This window comes from Hyperolius riggenbachi, chromosome 5, assembly GCF_040937935.1.
Source record: "Hyperolius riggenbachi isolate aHypRig1 chromosome 5, aHypRig1.pri, whole genome shotgun sequence".
In the NCBI taxonomy this organism is placed as follows: Eukaryota; Metazoa; Chordata; class Amphibia; order Anura; family Hyperoliidae; genus Hyperolius; species Hyperolius riggenbachi.
The window spans coordinates 349,517,197-349,537,244 of NC_090650.1; the positions used below are offsets into that span (position 1 = coordinate 349,517,197).

The 20,048-nt window shown below is 44.9% G+C and overlaps 1 long non-coding RNA gene across 2 annotated transcripts in view; it reads right to left on the reverse strand.

Annotated features, from left to right (window-relative positions):
* Positions 1-6,492: 6,492 nt before the first annotated feature.
* LOC137517761 (uncharacterized) overlaps positions 6,493-20,048 on the reverse strand; it is a 45,030-nt gene continuing 31,474 nt past the window's right edge. For both annotated transcript variants that reach the window (XR_011020659.1, XR_011020660.1), the window contains exons 2-3: positions 7,025-7,102; positions 6,493-6,865 (exon numbers count right to left, since the gene is read on the reverse strand). This is a non-coding gene — a long non-coding RNA (uncharacterized lncRNA). The remainder of the gene's footprint in view (positions 6,866-7,024; positions 7,103-20,048) is intronic.

Consider the following 20,048-nt stretch of genomic DNA (forward strand, 5'->3'; position numbering starts at 1 on the left):
CCCGCCGACTTTAGCGGTTAATAGCAAAGCCCCCTTACATGCTTTTTTCAAAAAGACCTTATAGTTTTTGAGAAAATCAATTTTAAAGATTCAAAGGAATAAAGTATACATGTAAATGTGGGAAATGACAGTTAATGTATTTACATGTATACTTTTTTCCTTTGAAACTTCCTTTGAAATGAAATCGATTTTCTCAAAAACTTTAAGGTCTTTTTAAACATTTCTTGCATGTAAGGGGGCTTTTCTATTAACCGCTAAAATGGGCGGGTTTTGGCGGGTTTTTAATCACAAATACTTTTTTCATTTGAAACTTTAAAATCGATTTTCTCAAAAACTAAAAGTTCTTTTTGATTTTTTTTTTACGTTGTAGCCACTTCTCACCTTTATAATCTATGCAATTTTGGTGATTGTAGCATGCATGGGGGCTTTGCTATTAATGTTAAAGTCAAATTCGGATTCTACATGCTATCACGGCTGAAATACGAGTCGAATTCGGAATTCCGTTTCAAATCCAGATCACATTCACGGCGTATTCGGATTTCGTTACTACTACTGTAATCGGGGGTATCTGAGCAACACTGTGGGGTATCTAAGAAAGTAATTTCTAGAAGAAAGAGGGTTTATGCAATTGTTTATCACATCAGTTAATTTTCATCTTGGGTGTCCTTTAAAGGGGCACTACAGCGAAAAACCGTAAAATGTAAAATATGTGCAAACATATACAAATAAGTAGTACATTTTTTCCAGAGTAAAATGAGCCATAAATTACTTTTCTCCTATGTTGCTGTCACTTACAGTAGGTAGTAGAAATCTGACAGAAGTGACAGGTTTTGGACTAGTCCATCTTTTTATAGGGGATTCTCAGGGATATATTTATTTTCAAAAGCACTTAGTAAATGGCAGTTGCTCTGTCCAACTGCCAAAAAACTGTGTAGGGAGCAGGGAGGCTGGCCAGCATCATTGTTTAAATCCTTTTTCGGGAATATCTTTATAAAGAATAAAAGCCTTGCTGAGAATCCCCTATGAAGAAATGGACTAGTCCAAAACCTGTCACTTCTGTCAGCTTTCTACTGCCTGCCTACTGTAAGTGACAGCAACATAGGAGAAAAGTAATTTATGGCTCATTTTACTCTGGAAAAAATGTAATTCTTATTTGTATATGTTTGCACATATTTTAAATTTTAAAATGTTTCGCTGTAGTGCCCCTTTAAGTAATACAAAAAAAGGTACTTTATGAGCTTACAATCTCGATCGGGGCGGGCAAACCTTTTTTCCCTCCGGTCTTCTGTAGCCAGGAATGATTGGGAGTAATTCACCCAATCGCTCGTTCCAGCTGCGATCTCCATGGTGACACACTGGTATGTAATGACCACAGGTCACATGACACCACCATTGCCATAGAGATTGCCCCTGGAATGAGTGGTTTGGTGAGTTAATTCATATATGTGCGCTGCATGTACCAGCAATTTATCATGAATGATGGGAGGGAGAAGGGGAGAGGATCGGAATGTGGCCCTCTGGTGACAGGCTGCCTTCATAGCACATGTGGGCCAAATCTGGCTGCCCAGACCTCATCTAGATGCATACAGGGTAGAAACAATTCAAGCTCTTGAACTGCTTACAGTGCATGATTTATTTGAGAGGAAATGCATTGTAGAACAGTGAAAGTTGATCTCAATTTACTTCAGTCTGGTGCTGGGAACTTCCTACTTTTTAAATCCTGGTGTAACTAAATGGACGTTTGCAGTGATCCCAGTGACATTTCTGTTATTTGTCTCTCTTATTAAAAAAAAAAAAGTAAATGACTGTTATTACGTTCACAGGTAAATACACAAATGTTGCCAAAGGGAGGACTAGAAGCAGAGAATGCTTTTGATCATTTGCAGTAAATTGTGCAAGGTATAAAGTTAAAAGCTAAAGTCAAATAAATAGAGCAGCCTAGCATACAGCAAGGTTATAGCAGTAACTATACTTAATACTCTACCTTTTCAAATGAAACTGTTTGGAACATATAGAGCCCGAGGGTTTGTTCGGTCTGTGTGCGGTGTCGTCCGTTACAGTGCCCCGCACATAGTGTGCGATCTGGAGACATTAAAAAGGCCATATTGTGCCATTTAATCAGTGCAGTTTCTAGGCTAAAATGCACCCAGGGCAAGTGTGTAAAAATTGCGCCCCCCCCCCCCCCCCCAAGCAAGGTATGGGTGCCCGCAGTATAGGTTAGCCAGGTCTAGTTGCACTTAGTATAGGTCCCCCCAGTATAGGTAGCCAAGAATAGGTATCCCAGTATAGGTAGCCAGGCATAGGTGAGCCAGTATAGTTGCCCCCGCTATAGGTTAGCCAGGTAGGTGCCTCCAGTATAGGTAGCCAGTATAGTTGCCCCCAGTATAGGTTAGATAGGCAGGCGCCCCCGGTATAAGTTAGTTAGGTAGGTGCCCCAGTATAGGTTAGCTAGGTGGGTGCCTCTAATATAGGTAGCCAGAATAGTTGCCCCCAGCATAGGTTAGATAGGTAGGTTCCCCCCAGTATAGGTTAGATGGGTAGCTGCCCCCCAGTATAGGTTAGATTAGGTAGGTGCCCCCCAGTATAGGTTAGATTAGGTAGCTGCTCCCCAGTATAGGTTAGATTAGGTAGCTGCCCCCCAGCGTAGGTTAGATTAAGTAGGTGCCCCCCAGCGTAGGTTAGATTAAGTAGGTGCCCCCCAGTGTAGGTTAGATTAAGTAGGTGCCCCCCAGTGTAGGTTAGATTAGGTAGGTGCCCCCCAGTGTAGGTTAGATTAGGTAGGTTCCCCCAAGTATAGGTTAGATAGGTAGGTGCCCCCCAGCGTAGGTGAGATTAGGTAGCTGCCCCCCAGTATAGGTTAGATTAGGTAGCTGCCCCCCAGCATACGTTAGATTAGGTAGTTGCCCCCCAGTATAGGTTAGATTAGGTAGCTGCCCCCCAGCGTAGGTTAGATTAAGTAGGTGCCCCCCAGTGTAGGTTAGATTAGGTAGGTGCCCCCCAGTGTAGGTTAGATTAGGTAGCTGCCCCCCAGTATAGGTTAGATTAGGTAGCTGCCCCCCAGCGTAGGTTACATTAAGTAGGTGCCCCCCAGTGTAGGTTAGATTAGGTAGGTGCCCCCCAGTGTAGGTTAGATTAGGTAGGTGCCCCCCAGTGTAGGTTAGATAGGTAGGTGCCCCCCAGCGTAGGTTAGATTAGGTAGCTGCCCCCCAGTATAGGTTAGATTAGGTTGGTGCCCCCCAGGGTAGGTTACATTAGGTAGGTGCCCCCCAGGGTAGGTTAGATTAGGTAGGTGCCCCCAGTATAGGATAGATAGGTAGGTGCCCCCCAGCGTAGGTTAGAGTAGGTAGGTGCCCCCCAGGGTAGGTTAGATAGGTAGCTGTCCCCCATAATGGAGGGGGGAGCAGGAGCCGCGGGGAGGGCAACCCGACCTCTCCCTCCCTCTCCTGGGCCGCCCTCCGTGCTCCCCCCTCAGATGTAGAGCGCAGCAGCAGCAGCCAGGGAGGAAGCGCTGTAAACAACATACCTCCCTGCGTTCCAAGCGCTGCTCTCTCGCCGCCGGTCTCTTCCTCTCTGCCTATACGATGATGCACACGCTGGTTCCTGTTAGCCGGAACTAGTGTGTGCATCATCGTATAGGCGGCAGAGAGGAAGAGACCGGCGGCGAGAGAGCAGCGCTTGGAACGCAGGGAGGTATGTTGTTTACAGCGCTTCCTCCCTGGCTGGCTGCTGCTGCTGCGCTCTGCATCTGAGGGGGGAGCACGGAGGGCAGCCCAGGAGAGGGAGGGAGAGGTCGGGCTGCCCTCCCAGCGGCTCCGGCTCCCCCCTCCATTTCAGCGCCCACCTCCCAACAGCGCCCCGGGCGGCGGCACGGGCCGCACGGCGCTAAAAACGGGCCTGCATTTAATATTCACATCAAAGCACGGTGCAACTATGAGAAGCATTACTGCACAACAGAGCAGGATCATCCACAAGGCAATTTAGGCAGGTGCCTGGGGCCTAGTGGGCATAAAGAGGCCCACTTGCCACCTTCTCTGACCCCTTTCCAACCCAGATTACCAAAAGGCCCATAAGAGGGAGTAAAAGTTTCCACCTTAAGTCACAGCTGTAAGTGAAGCAGACACCAAGAAGGATTTGCAGGGTTCAGCCACTTCAGCTCACTTCAGGCCCGGATTTACCTTTCAGGAGCCTATAGGCATAGATGTCCTGGCATCCTAGACTTCAGCCTCCATAAACCTACAAACCCCCGCGGAACCGCACCGCAAGTGTGCTGGCTGTCCCAGCTGTCACATCTCCCATACTTCCCTTGCTCGTCAAAGGTAGCTACAGGTGCCCCTTAAGCTCAACAATCACCATACAATCTTGGTTGTACAGATTTACCAAATCTATGTAGTATAAGGGACAACAGATTGAAAATTCATTGAATGATTGATCAGATAAGCTCTTATACTACTTGAAAGTGGTAAGATTGAACAACCAAGATTGTATGGTGTGTGTTGAGCTTAAGTATTAGGTAGCCAGAAATACCCTCAATATTAAGTAGCTTGAGGTTCCCCCAAGTATTAGGTTGCTAGAGGAACCTCAGTATTAAGTAGCTAGAGGTGCCCCTGACTCATCACTCATCAGTGAAATGCAGAGAGCAGGATGAGTAAACTCTCATCATTTACACTCTCATCAGGACTCTGCTGAGGGAAGGAGGGAGGGAGGCGCTCAGGGAGGTGGAGTGAGCCGCCTTTCCATCATCAGGAGCCTGTAGGCACGTGTCTACAGTGCCTTATGGTAAATCCGGCTCTGGCTCACTTGGTACATCCAGCGTGCTCTGACTTCAGCAGTATACTGAAGTGCGTAAAGAAAAAGGAGAAGTCAGCACTGCTTGTTACTGTATTTATTCCAACATGAGACCCTCAAACATGGCATATGTGCGTATACAAATGCAACATACCGGCGCTCAGAAGCGGTGTGGTAGTGGTGGGTGCTGGACACTGAAAGCCTAATGACCGTTTTGCGCATCAGTGCGCTTCTACAGAGGCTGAAAGCATTCCTGTGTGAAACGGCCATCAGGCTTTCTGAGCACCGGTATGTCACCTTTGTATACGCACGTATGCCATGTTTGAGGGCCTAACGTTGGAATAAATACAGTAACTAGCAGTGCCGACTTCTCCTTTCTCTTCACGCACTAAAGTTACTACCTTGCCTAGGGTCCATTTCATATGAATCCATCTCTGCACAACAATATGCATTATGGTGCACAGCGCAGTGTGCCAATGACATAACTACATCTGGACAGACCAAGTGATCTAAGGGGCCATGCTATTTGGAAGGGAACTTATCTTCTTACCTGGTCTTCTTATGAAAGAGGAGAAACTCCCCTGGTGCTCCCCCTGTAGCACAGTGGTAATGAAAGTAATTACCTCCTTTACTGGCAGCTCCTCCTCTTTCATGCAGCCCCCTATTATCATTAATTATACTCCAACTAGACTTGCCATGCCACATCAGGGAGGCCTCCTCATTCCTCTCTCCTAATTTTCCCTGTAATCTTCACAGCAAGTTGCTTTATCTTCTACAGGGTAAGAAGACATTTGTACACAAAGATTTGTAAACCATGGTGTTAGAATTCTGCCATGAACAGTTGCTAGCAGACCATTTTGGAAATTCAAAGACCATTTACTTGTTGCAGTGGAGCTTCTGGGGACCTGAGATAGCAAAGTACGGCTGTAATTCTATTTCTCCTTGTCCTACTTACACCCATTACAAACCAGGGCCTAGAGTCTGCCTGATGCGTGTTCTTACTTTGGCTTATCGCCACTAGGGATGCTCATTCAGACTCTTCGGAAATGAATTTGCATTTCTGATCAGAAATCAGCATTCCCAGTCGGCAAAAGGAAATTGGATTTCTGTGGAAATACTGCATTACTGCAACTCAGTCATTTAAGCCCAATCACAGAACTTGGACGCTTTTGACCAATCAGAGAATTCAGACTCAACTCGGAAGTATTTGGCCAATTGGGGAAGGCAAAAAATAACCAAAAGAAGATTACTTGGAAATCGGAAAATGGAAATCGGACCACAAACAGGTCATTTTAGCCCAATCACAGAACTTGGAAGCAGTGGACCAATCAGAGGATGCAGAGTCAGCCTGGAAGTATTCGGCCAATCAGAGAATGAAAAAACTGACCCAAAAGAAGACTCCTCAGAAAACAGAATTTCTAATTCCGCGGATATCGGTAATAAGCATTGGCGGAAATCAGAATTTCTGTGGAATCGGAAATCGGCATTTCTGACCATCCCTTATTGCCTTACCCTGTTAACACCCTGGGAGATACCATCAGTGTCATGAAATATGTTGGCGCATTATAAATCAATAATAATAACCACTACAGTGACAGAACCAACTTAGCCCAGACAGTGATAACCTGTATATATTTCCACTGTACTGTATTTAATGTTTAACATATTAACAAAATGGATTTGCAGCAAGAACTGTTTTTACTGTTGATAGAACAAAGGACTCCACTGGAAAGGTGAAAGCAAGAATCTGATTGGTCACTGTGGATACCAAATACTGCCCTTGAAATCATCTTCAAAAGCACAGAAGAAAAGTATTTGTCTCTATTCTCGACATATATGTGATCTGCAGTAAAAACATGCCGTCCTCCAATACATTCCTGGGATTTTACCATGTTGTGCAGACCTGTTCATGTGTCCTTCTAAATGATCAATTAACAGCTTGCTCTGAGGATGCTGTTTGACCATGACGTCTTGCTATGGGCATTTGACTCCATGCCGAGGGGCTTCATTATTACCGACCAGCCAAGCATATATCCCGATTATCCTGCTTGAGAGGCACATTCGCTCATACCTGTTTCATCTTGTACAGAAGAAACAAAATAAAGAGGTAAATAAACAAGAATGTGAAATCACAGGTATACTGCAGCTGTACAAGTACAAAAAACATGCAATTTCTTACATTTTAAGAATAATTTGCTCTACGTGATATTTTCTCCTTTCTATGAAAATGAGTACTTGCCTCCGATAGCCAGAGAAGTCTATGCACAACAGAGAAAAGTCCTTGAGATGTGACAACATGAAAACCGTCATTGTGCCACTGAAAACACAGAAAGCTTTATAATGTAAGAAACAGTGTAAAATGGATCACATACATGAAAAAAAAGCATTTGGAAAAGGGTGCAGGGGATTGCCAATAGTAAAATATTGCTAAGAGTACAATGATTCTACTACAGGATTTTGATATTAAAATATCTGTAATGTTTGTTTACCTGATATTTTACTATGGCTAAACCAAACGCTACCCTCACACTGAACCCTTCCCTGGTGGTGCCAAACCCTAAGACCCCCACTGGTGGTGCCTAACCCTAAGACCCTCCTCCCCCAGAGGTGCCTAAGCCTAAGAACCCCCCTGGTGGTGCCTAACCCTAAAACAAACCCTGGTGATGCCTAACAATAAGACCCCCCTACCCGTTGTTGCCTAAAGGTGCATACACACGTCTGATATTTCTGACTTGTAGTTCAAACAACAAGTTGTTCAGACATCATGTACACACAGAACAAGTTGTTTGATATGTTAATTTACCTAATTTGCATGTCGTTTAACCAACTTGACAATGGACTGGATAGAACAATGGACTAGATTAAATGACTGATCAAACAACTTGTTCTTTGAATGTCTTTTAGTGTCAAACTAATAGACTTTCAAACAACAAGTTGTTTGTACACATGTACGGACCTAACTTTTGTTTGAACAACAGTTAATTCATGCCGATCAGTCAAAACTGCTGCTATCAGTTTAACGATTGTTCGTACACACGCCGTCGTCGTTCAGAAACATCAGACGTGTTTACGTACCTACACCCTGTAGAGAGCAGCAGAAGCTTGCTTACTTCTGGTTCATTGGCAAATGTAATCACTGCTGGCTGAAGTGCTCTAGCTGTGACTTCATTTTTCACCTTCCCTCCACTGACACATCACCCTGGTCATGTCAGCAGAAAGGGAGGGGACAGAGGGAAGACATTGGCAGAGAGATTCTTGTCTGCAATAATTACATTTGCCGATTAGCCATAGACAAGCAAACCTGTACTGCTCTCTACAGTGAAAGTAAACTTTTTTGTACAACCGGACAGGAAAGGCAAAACGCACAGGGAATAGATGAGAATGGAGAACCTGAAGACGGAGAGGACAAAAATAATATTGTGAATTTGACTAAATTTGAGCTAAGGGAGCAGCACATTTCAGTGCTAAACAAAGGATTATCCTCCTCACCTGTTGTAGGTGGGGATCCCTTTGATACCTATAAGGATTTCCAGTTTTTTCTGAGGAATGTTTTGTTTAAGAAGATGTTTGCTAACAAAGAGAATATGTCCTCTCGGCCTGAAGAGACTCCAGAATCTGAACCCACAGTTAGATACGTAGAGGAGAGGTCACTTTTGAGGGATCTAGAAGGGTTGATAGATGAAGGAAGCCCCATCCCCATGGTGTCACAGGGAGGTAAGGATAATGGTGTTGTCTATTCAGACCTCAAAAAACGGTCAAGATACATGCCTCCACTCTCCATGGACAAGAACATTAAAGTGTTTTCTGAATTGGTCAGTCGAGATCTTGAATCTATACATTGGGGACCCAGGTTTGATAACCTATCCCCCTTGGAGAGACAGGCAGTTCTTAAATTAAAAGAGGCAGATGACATCATTATCCGAGGAAGTGATAAGGGGGGAAACATCGTACTATGGAGTAAAGAAGCATATTTTGAAGAAATGAATACACAGCTTAACTGCAAAGATACATACACGAAGCTACGTGATAACCCATTCCCGGGGATAATTAAGAAAAGAGATGAGATTTTAGAACAGGCCTTGGAGGAGGGATCAATATCTGCAGCTGAATATAATTTTATGAAGTTGCAACATTATAAAATCCTGGTACTGTATTTAATACCAAAAGTTCACAAAAATAGGGACAATCCCCCGGGAAGGCCCATAGTAGCTGCAATAGATGGACCGTTAGAAAAGGTTGGGGTCTTCATAGACGAGAACCTAAAGGGCTTAGTGGAAGAGTTACCATCTTTTATCAAAGACACCACTGAGTTGTTGAACCTAATTAGAGATTTTCAAATGGAAGATGATGATTTGTTAGTGAGTGTAGACATAGAATCCCTATATACTTCAGTCCCTCATGAGGTGGGAATTGAGGCAGTAAGGTATTTCTTAGCACAATACAGAGGATGGATGTCTAATAGAAATTGTACAGTAATTGAATTATTGAAGTTAGTCTTGCAGGAAAATTGTTTCATGGCAGATAGGTCTATGTACCGACAGACAAGGGGGACGTCGATGGGGGCAGCGTGCGCACCAGCATATGCATGTTTGCATCTGGGGGCATGGGAAAAAGGTGATGTGTATACCCATCCCATGTTTGGGGCACACGCTGCCCTCTGGCTTCGTTACATAGACGACGTCTTCCTTGTCTGGAGGGGACCAAGGAAAAATCTGGAGATATTCTTGGAGGATTTAAATGTAAACTCCAGAAATTTAAGAGTAACATACAGTATAGAAAGCGAGAGGTTATCTTTTTTAGATGTGATGATAAGGAAGAAAGATAGAAGACTACAGACAACTGTTTTCAGAAAAGATACGGCAGGAAACACATATCTTCATGCCTCAAGCTTTCACCCAAGGAGTCAAAAGTGGGGTATCCCCTATGGACAGCTCGTGAGGGTACGCCGAAATTGCTCGGAAGAGGAAGAGTTTGGGCTAGAAGTAAATAAAATGTGTGAACGGTTCAGGAAACGTGGATATCCTGAACAGGTTCTAGACAATGCCAGAGAGCGTGTTGGTGCAATTGACCGTGACGACGTTCTGAGAAAGAAACAGAAAAGAAAAAACGATGGGCAGGGGAAAGTGAGATTCATAACCACATATGGGTCTCACTGGCCCCAACTCAGGAAGGTGCTTGAAAAGCACTGGCATGTGTTAAGTCTGGACCCAGATCTGTTGAAGATTGTGGGTCAATATCCGTTGCTGACTCCACGGAGGGCCCCAAATCTTAAGGACACTTTGGTGAGGGCTGAGGTTCACTCTAAAAGTATTGATCCCAATTGGAGAAGGGGATTCTTAGGCCCCATCCCAAATGGGATGTTCCCATGTGGATCCTGCAGGTATTGCAGGTTAGTAGAAAAAACAAACGAGTTTGAGAATGCAAAGGGGAACAAAAAGTATGACATCAGAAATTTTGTGAACTGTAATTCAGAAGGTGTAATTTACATGATTACCTGCCCATGTGGACTGAAGTATATAGGGAAAACAAAAAGGAAGATAAAAGAAAGAATTGGTGAGCATGTCGGAAATATAGCTGCTGCTGATGAAAAAAGCCCATTGGGTACACATTTCGCAGTATTCCATGATAGCAATCCAGACTGTCTAAGGTACAAATGCATAATTAAACCAAAAAGGAGCACAAGGGGTGGGGACTTTGAAAAATTATTGTACCAGATAGAGAATAGGTGGATATATACTTTGGGAACATTGATCCCACGAGGATTAAACACAGAATTAAATCTGGTTCATTTTTTGAAAGAATATGGGTAGGGTTAGTCCTTGATTAAGCCAGACCTTCCTTAAATTAGCCCCCCTCTATGAGTAGTGGGATTGGCAGCGGTGGATTGGCATACAAAGACAAGTCTGGATTGCAGGGATGCTGGGAAGTGTAGACAAGTGTGATGCGAATGTCTGAGTGAGAACAGCAAAGAGAGGTGTAAATAGGATATGAGAGGGATGTTACATCTTGACATTATGAAAAAAGTATATTGCAGTATGCAAGAAGGATATATGACTGAAAATTGTAGATTTATGTGTGTGGAGGAAGAAAAAATCGATGGGCGAAAGATAGTCTCACACATATGTGGAAGAGTGATGATTCTGGTATAATGACAGAATTATTAAAGAATGAGGTATGAAAACAGCCTTACCATTGACAGTAATAAATCCTGTGCATATGAGAGGCAGTGATATGAGGCATTGAATAACAAAAAACCTATGGGGCTTTATTTGAACAAATATGGACTATATCTCCTTAAATTCAAAGTATGGGAAACTGACATGCAAAAAATACCTAGAGTGCAGAATCAAAGCGAACCCAAAGAGAGGCGTGGATATATGACATTCATGTTTTTAAAAGGAAGAGGGTGTTCCCACTATCACCCAGCCACAGCGTCATCTCACTGACAAAGCTCACGTTGGTGGGCGTAATGCGTATGTGGGCGTGGCCTACACGCTGGACACGAGGAGCAGCACTGGCGTCCATACGAAGGGATGCGTGATATACGGTCAGCCGGCAAACAGTCACGAATACAGGTACATGTATACTGCGGGACGCCGCAGAAGGAAGTCCTTGCCATTAGAATCGGCGGCGAGAAGGTAATACCTTTATGCTGAAGGGAAACTTTGTTTGGAAATCGTCCAGCCGAGCGGAAGCCAGGTTGTAAGATGATGGCATGGTGTTCAGAAGAGGGACTGTACACTTATATTCACATAAGGAAGTGTTAAAAGACATGGCTATGCAGAAGTATGTTGCAGTTATTGAAGATTAAAACTCTGGACTGTGCATCCATACTGCAGGATTAGCTATCTGGAAGTCATACTCCGGAGTGAATAATTGAAGTGGACTGAGCCACCGCAGACTGAAAATCAGTATATTAGCGTCTATTCATCTAGTTAATGGATTGATCAATCCTTGGTGGATGAATGTGGGTGTTTGAGTATGGTTGTGACCAGGAGCGCTCCTTGGAATTTCCAGTGTGGATTTTGGGGGTTTTAATAGGTGGGGGGTTTTGGAGGGTCCGTTGTTGTTAATTTTAACCTTGATACAATAAAGTGAATACTAGTAGATGAGTGACGGTCCTTGAATTTTGTGCTAAACTTTTTTTTACGCACAGGGATTGCTTGGGAATGCTTTCAAATGTTCTTTTATGCAGCTAAGAGTTACTGAAATTTTAGTTTTCAGATTAATTGACCTGAAAGATTGGATATCAGCAGCATCAACAATACATGAAAAAATGTAAAGGTAAACTATCGATAAAAAGTTTAAAAAAATAACTTTTGGGGTTCACATTACCATTAGTGCTCGGGGCACTTTATTTATTCCTACAGTTCTCTCTGTCTGCTTTAAAATTATTATTCACTCCTAGCACAGCTCACAAATACTTCACTGTGTTCTCCTCACACCATGAAGGAGAGTCTGAGGGGGAAAGCTGATCAGAGGAGGTAACAGGTAGCTAGATGTGTTATAATATTGCTGTAATATAACTAGCAATCAGGGAGATATGTATACACCACTCCTGACTGACTGCTTGTGATGTTACACTTCTGGCTCTGCAGCATGTAACAAAACTCTGGCTCAGTGCTGTCCATGCTGGAGGTGGGACCTTGATAAAGATATACTGATAATGCCTTTCTAAACAGTCAGATAATTAAAGACAATAAACACACATTGCTGTAAACTTAACCCCTTATCACCAGATGAATAATATTCTTTCAGCTAGGTGATTACTAGACTATACATTGGGCAGTTCATAGCAACCCCCCTGTGCAGGAACATGATCGTGCCCTGCACAGCCAACATCTTTTTTAACCTGGAAGCGTCCTTTAAGGGACGGTTTCCACTTAGTTGGCGTATTTCAGGGCACATGCCAGCAACTGCAGTGCTGCGGTAAAATGCCAATAGCTTTGCTGTCCAAATTGCTTGTTTTGGACATCGTGATTATGACAGCAAAGCTATTGGCAGAATAGGCAGCATTTCCACATTCAAATCGCTTGCAGAGAACAAAGAGGATCCCACAACAGTGGAAATAGGCCCTAACACTAGTGCTGACAATATTTGGTGTAGGTCAGTTCAATGTGTAAGTACTACACTGCTATTTTTAGACTGCACAGCTTTCTATATTTGTGCTTTGCATACAGAAGCTCTATTAGGTCATATCTACAACAACCTGAACAAATGGCAGCCGGAGAGCTCAGTGCTGTAGCTGGCTCCACTGCCTAATTACTGGTAAAATCACTTTTCCATCCTTTTTTGCTTTTAAAAACACGCTCCCATTGACTTGCATTAAAATCGTGGTAAAATTGCAGCAAATTGCTGTAACCTTTGCTGCAACCGCAATCTCAAAAAAACACGATCTTGCTGCAATTTTAAAGTCACTGGGAGCATGTTTTTAAAAATGAAAATTGATCAAAAATCGCTCTGCAGTGTATCACTGCCCTAAGGCTGCAGGACATAACATTAAACCTAATAATCTTTTCAGGCACTTCTTAAAACAAGTTTGTTCTTCGAGCAATTACTTAGTGAATAGCACTTTTGCCTTGCGGTGCTAAGGTTTTCATGGTTTTGGAATTCAGTTGTTTGCTACTCCTCCTTTAGCCTTCCCATATTACATGTGAGATATTCATAAGCAATATTTCATATGTACCTCATTAAAAAAATACATTAAAAAGAAAAAGTCTATATTTGAGTATTGAATGTACCAAATTATTAAAAGAAGAAAGAAAAACACTACAGATTAAAAAGCAGCTAAAGAGAAAATTGTTGCTTTCCTGTACTGCAGATTTCTCCACCTCCTCCCCCCTGTATCCTTCCCATCTCCTCCTCTCTCTGAGCTCAGGGTCCACCTATGTAAAGTGCCATCCAGCTGAGAATTACCCTACACATTATGATGTGTGATTGTAGCGTAATAGCAGTAATCATTTTCTTAGAAATTCAATAACATGCTGCATTTTAACCCACAGTTTGCTGTTTGGATTTAACGTCACAATTCAACGATGTGCTGTGTTGTGTACCAAATCAATACTGATTTCAGGTTACATAAATATTGAGTATACAGTCATTTGCTTTTTAGTAGGAGGGCTTTTTGGTCTCTTTTAGCCCCCTATACTTTCATAGTGGTTCTGGATCACCATACGCTATCTGCATATCCTGTAATAAATAAATAAATAAATAAATATATAGCAACTTGGACATTTCCTAAAGGCAAAAAGCATTAGCCAGGATCAAACTTGGGTTCTGATAATCCATAGGCAGTAATAGCTCCTTTTCCCCCCAAACCTTTTAAAGTAAAAATCCCATATACCGTAGCCTGAACTATAGTGAAATTACATTCTAGGTTTGCAAATAAGACTGTCTCACTGGAGTCTCACTATGATTCCTAGGTTCCTAAGTTAATTCGGCACTTTCTCCTGACTCAATACGATCTTGATTGCACAATCTAACCAAATCTATGTGATAGAAGTGTAAACTAAAAGGGAATATACTTTCAATGGATACTTCAGGTCATCTCAGGTATTACATAGAACAGAAGTGGTAAAATTGTACAATGCATATGCATCATTACTGAAAATCGGTAACCAACAGTAATAATCTGAAATTGCTCTAGCAGTGAAACTTTTACAAATTTTACAATTTTGCTATTGTGTGGCATATGGAGTAAAATAAGTAAATACCTGCATATAGCAGGCATCGGGGTCTCATTCACAGTGGGACGTTGCGGAGCTGCATTATAAACTCTTATAACGCAGCTCACTGCACTGCGATGCTAATCCTATAGGACGTTCACAGTGCGATGTTAGCGTTGCGTTGTAATGTGTAGCATTATGGTAACACACTGCTTCAGTGCGTTACCTCTAAACGCACACGTTACCGGGTACAGGAAAGCATACTTTTTGTTGCCTGTATGCTTTCCTGTACCTACTGTATGCAACGGTAATGTGCGTTAATGTGGTTAATGTGCGTTACCACCTATTTTTTTGCGTTGTGTTGTAATGCTGCGTTGTTACTTTAACGTCGCATTACAACGCAACGTCCCACTGTGAATGAGGCCTCGGTTATAAAACACTGCAGAGATTTTGATGTATAAAAAAACCCTACAACTCGGATCTGAGTATTTCAATAACACATAAAGGGCTTGATTCACAAAGCGGTGCTAACCTACTTAGCACGTCTAAAGTCTTTAGACGCGCTAACCAGGGTGCTAAGTAGGTTAGCACCGGATTTCTCAATTAGATCATGCGCTAACTTTGCGCGAGTAAAGTTTTACGCGCGCTAAGTCCCATAGGCTTTAATGGGCACTTCGCGCGGTGCGCCCTGTGCTCTGTGCAGTACGCACGTAAAGTTTTAAAGTTTTGCGCGCGTAAAGTTTTATGCGCGAAAAGCTTGTTTAGACGTGCTAAGGGGGTTTTCACAGGCGTGCTAACAGTTAGCACCGCTTTGTGAATCAAGCCCAAAATAGCATAGCCACACCCCTCACCTTTAAAGAGCCCATCAGCAGACAGGGCATATCTCTAAAATGCTGGGTTGAAATAGCATCCTCTCCCCTATTTATAAACATCTAATTCCCAGGATTCTTTAAGGCTGCTTGCACACCAAGACGTTACAGGCGCACGTTAGTGCGCCTGTAACGCTCCCCCAACGCACAGCAATGTAACACAAGTGGGCTGTTCACACAGCCCACGTTGCGTTACATGTAACGCTGCACGTTCTGTGCAAAGTGCAGCATGCTACGGCGTTGGAGCGGCTATAGCCGCGTTAGACTGTTTGCACATGCGCAGTGGGGGGCGGAGGAGGCGGGGAGAGCCAGCTACAGTAGCCGCGCACATGGCTACTTAATATTCACTGCACTGGCGGGCGCTGATTGGCCGGCGGGACCACGTGATGCGGAGTGTCTCGCTCCGCATCACGTGGTCCCGCTGGCCAATCAGCGCCACTCTGGGAGATATTATGGGCATCGAGCAGCCTAACGCGGCTCACTCTACCGTCGGCTTTTGCAGCACCATACGTTGTGTTAGGTGCACGTTATGCGACCTTAACGTGCCACCTAACACAACGTCTTGGTGTGCAAGAAGCCTAAGGGTAGGGACTACATTGCTTTGTGTCTTTTGAATACTTGGAACCAAGCAGTCCAAATACAAGCACAAATATATATTTCAAAATCAAATATTATCACCATATACTTTGCTAGCAGCATCATAAATACAAAAACTTGTAAGTATTAATAAATCTTGGGCTGAAAGTGCAACCAAGATCTCTGGTGATAAGTAAAACTAGGGGGCCTATTTATAAATGACATGATTGAGAAAAAGGTGTTTGTGCGTGCGCATGAAATAGAGGAAAAATGGGCGCCGGGTAAAGCCAATATAATTGTAAATGATAAATACCATTGTGCCTAACCCTAAAATACCCCTTCCTGAGTCCTAACCCTAAAATATCCCTTCCTGAGTCCTAACCCTAAAATACCCCTTCCTAACGCTGTAATTTTCAAAATGAAAAATTTCAAAATGATAACTTTCAAAATAAAAATCTGTAAGACAAAAAAAAATGTTGCTATTTATCGCATGCCGATATTTGCAATTGTGCCTATGGGTGTCACCCAAATCATCCATTTGCCACAGATGTATGCTCATGTTTGATTTTCAGAATGGTGAACACTAGAGGTGTAGCGAACGGTTCGCCGGCGAACGGTTCCAGGCGAACTTCGGGGGTTCGCGTTCGCCTGCAACAGGCGAACTTTTGCGGAAGTTCGATTCGCCCCATAATGCACTATGAGGGTCAACTTTGACCCTCTGCATCACAGTCAGCAGGCACATTGTAGCCATTCAGGCTACACTAAGCCCTGGAGCCCCACCCCCCCCTTATATAAGGCAGGGTCCGGCGGCCATTACAGTCACTCGTCTGCCTGCTATTAGACAGACTAGGGAGAGCTGCTGCAGACTTGTTCTTCTAGGGACAGATAAGTTAGGTTCTTGGCTGCTTAGCTTGCTCCTGGCTGATTGTTATTGCTTTTATAGCACCCAGCAACAGCTCTTGTCAGAGCTCATCCTGTACTTTTTTTTTTTCTGTGTGTCAAACTGACACTTTTGTTGCATGCACAGCATTGCTAATTGATAGTGTGTATGCCACTGCCAGCAGCCCAGTACATTCAGTGACTACCTGTGTGTGTAACAGGGAGCTGCACATTGTACTATCCAGTACTGCATATACCCAGTACCTGTTGTGTATACTTAACCCACCTCATCACTGCATATACCTAGCTTTGTGTTGAGTGAACCCAGCTCACTGCATCTAAATACCTGTTGTGTTGAGTGAGAACCCACCTGGCCACCTCACTGCATCTAACTACCGGTTGTGTTGAGTGAGAACCCCCCTCACTGCATCTTAAGTACCTTCACTGTTCAGTGAACCCAGCTCACTGCATCTAACTACCCAGTACCTGTTGTGTATACTTAACCCACCTCATCACTGCATATACCTAGAGTTGTGTTGAGTGAACCCAGCTCACTGCATCTAAATACCTGTTGTGTTGGGTGAGAACCCACCTGGCCACCTCACTGCATCTAACTACTGGTTGTGTTGAGTGAGAACCCACCTCACTGCATCTTAAAGGGATACTGTAGGGGGGTCAGGGGAAAATGAGTTGAACTTACCCGGGGCTTCTAACGGTCCCCCGCAGACATCCTGTGTTGGCGCAGCCACTCCCCAATGCTCCGGCCCTGCCTCCAGTTCACTTCTGGAATTTCTGACTTTAAAGTCAGAAAACCACTGCGCCTGCATTGCCGTGTCCTTGCTCCCGCTGATGTCACCAAGAGCGCACAGCGCAGGCCCAGTATGGTCTGTGTCTGCACAGTACACTCCTGGTGACATCAGCGGGAGTGAGGACATGACAACGCAGGCGCAGTGGTTTTCTGACTTTAAAGTCAGAAATTCCAGAAGTGAACCTGAGGCGGGGCCGGAGCATTGGAGAGTGGCTGCGCCAACACAGGATGTCTGCGGGGGACCATTAGAAGCCCCGGGTAAGTTCAACTCATTTTCCCCCGACCCCCCTACAGTATCCCTTTAAGTACCTTCACTGTTCAGTGAACCCAGCTTACTGCATCTAACTACCCAGTACCTGTTGTGTATACTTAACCCACCTCATCACTGCATATACCTAGCGTTGTGTTGAGTGAACCCAGCTCACTGCATCTAAATACCTGTTGTGTTGAGTGAAAACCCACCTGGCCACCTCACTGCATCTAACTACCGGTTGTGTTGAGTGAGAACCCACCTCACTGCATATAGCTAGCATCCCCCCGAGATGGACAAAATGGACAAACCAGGTAGAGGAAGAGGTAGAGGCAGGCCCAGAGGAAGGCCACCAGGCACCGGCAGGTCTGTGCGAGGTGGTGTTTCTCTGATTTCGTGCGGACCTGCCGCAAAATACAGTGCTCAGAAGAAGGCACGTGCCATCACTTCCCAAAATCGTGAGGAGGTGATTGAGTTTTTAACACAGAACACCTCATCTCCCGCAGCCACCAGCGCTACAACTAGCACCACATCCGCTGCATTTGACACTTCGCAGGAGTTATTTGGTGGTGGTGGTGAAATCACTGATTCCCAGCCACTACTGCCACAACAACAAGAAGGCGCAGGTACACCACCTCATACGTCTGAGTTAGGTGGCGATAATATGGACGTAACGTGTGTGGATGGGGCTTGATGGTGGACCACCTAAAGTTGGTGCACTTGAGGAGGTGTCTGAAGAAAGCACAGCTGGCCAGGAGGATTATGATGACGATTATATGGATACCACATATGTTCCCGGTAGAGGAGATGACCAGGGGGACAGTTCAGAGGAGGAGTCAGAGATGAGTAGGAGGAGATGACTCCATGATAGAAGCAGAGGGAGCTCGTCCTCAGAAACAGCTGGGGGCAGTGTCCGGCGCCATGTATCGCCAGCTATGGCCAGCCAGCACACATGCCCTTCAACGTCAGCTGCTGATGCCACCGTAGCGCCATCAGCCCAGGGGGGCTTAGCGGTTTGGAAATTTTTTCACGTGTGTGTCTCAGATCGGAGCAAAGCCATCTGTTGTCTCTGCCAGCAAAAATTGAGCCGTGGAAAGGCCAACTCTCACGTAGGGACAAGTGCCTTACGAAGGCACCTGGAGAGAAGGCACAAACAGCTATGGCAAGAACACCTGAGGAAAAGCAGCACCCCTCAAAAGACAAGCCACCCTCCTTCCCCTCTTCCTCCTTCAGGTGCATCGTCTTCATCCACTTTCTCCCCTGCACCTTCACAGCCACCCTCCTCCACACCGCCTCTTCCCTTGAGCGGTTCCTTCTCCTCTGCCCACAGCAGTACCCAGCTGTCCGTGAAGGAAGTATTTGAGCGGAAGAAGCAAATGTCTGCCAGTCACCCTCTTGCCCGGCATCTGACAGCTGGCGTGGCGGAACTATTAGCTCGCCAGCTATTACCATACAAGCTGGTGGAGTCGGAGGCTTTCCGTAAGTTTGTGGCCATTGGTACACCGCAGTGGAAGATACCAGGCCGCAATTATTTTTCACAAAAGGCCATACCCAAACTCTACCATGCAGTTGAGAGGCAAGTGGTGTCATCTCTGGCACACAGCGTTGGGTCAAGGGTCCACCTGACCACGGATGCCTGGTCTGCCAAGCACGGGCAGGGCCACTACATTACATACACAGCCCATTGGGTCAACCTGGTGACCGATGGCAGCAAGCAGGGAGTACGTGGCTGCGCAGCAGACCGACTTGTCACACCTCCACGGCTTGCTGGCAGGCCTCCAGCCACCTCCTCTCCACCTGCTACCACCACTTCGCTGTCGTCATCCTCCTCCTCCTCCTTGGCTGGTGCCACGATCTCCTCTCCAGCTACACAGCCCCAGCACCCCAGGGCCTATGCTGCATGCCAGGTATGACGGTGTCACGCAGTGTTAGACATGTCTTGCCTGAAAGCGGAGAGTCACACTGGAGCAGCTCTCCCGGCTGCTCTTAACAAACAGGTGGAGCAATGGCTGACCCCGCACAAGCTTGAAATCGGCAACGTGGTGTGTGACAACGGCAGCAATCTGATTGCTGCGTTGAATTTGGGAAAGCTGACACACATACCCTGCATGGCACATGTGCTGAATCTGGTCGTGCAAAGATTTGTGTCCAAGTACCCAGGCTTAGAGGACGTCCTGAAGCAGGCCAGGAAGTTGTGTGGGCATTTCAGGCGCTCT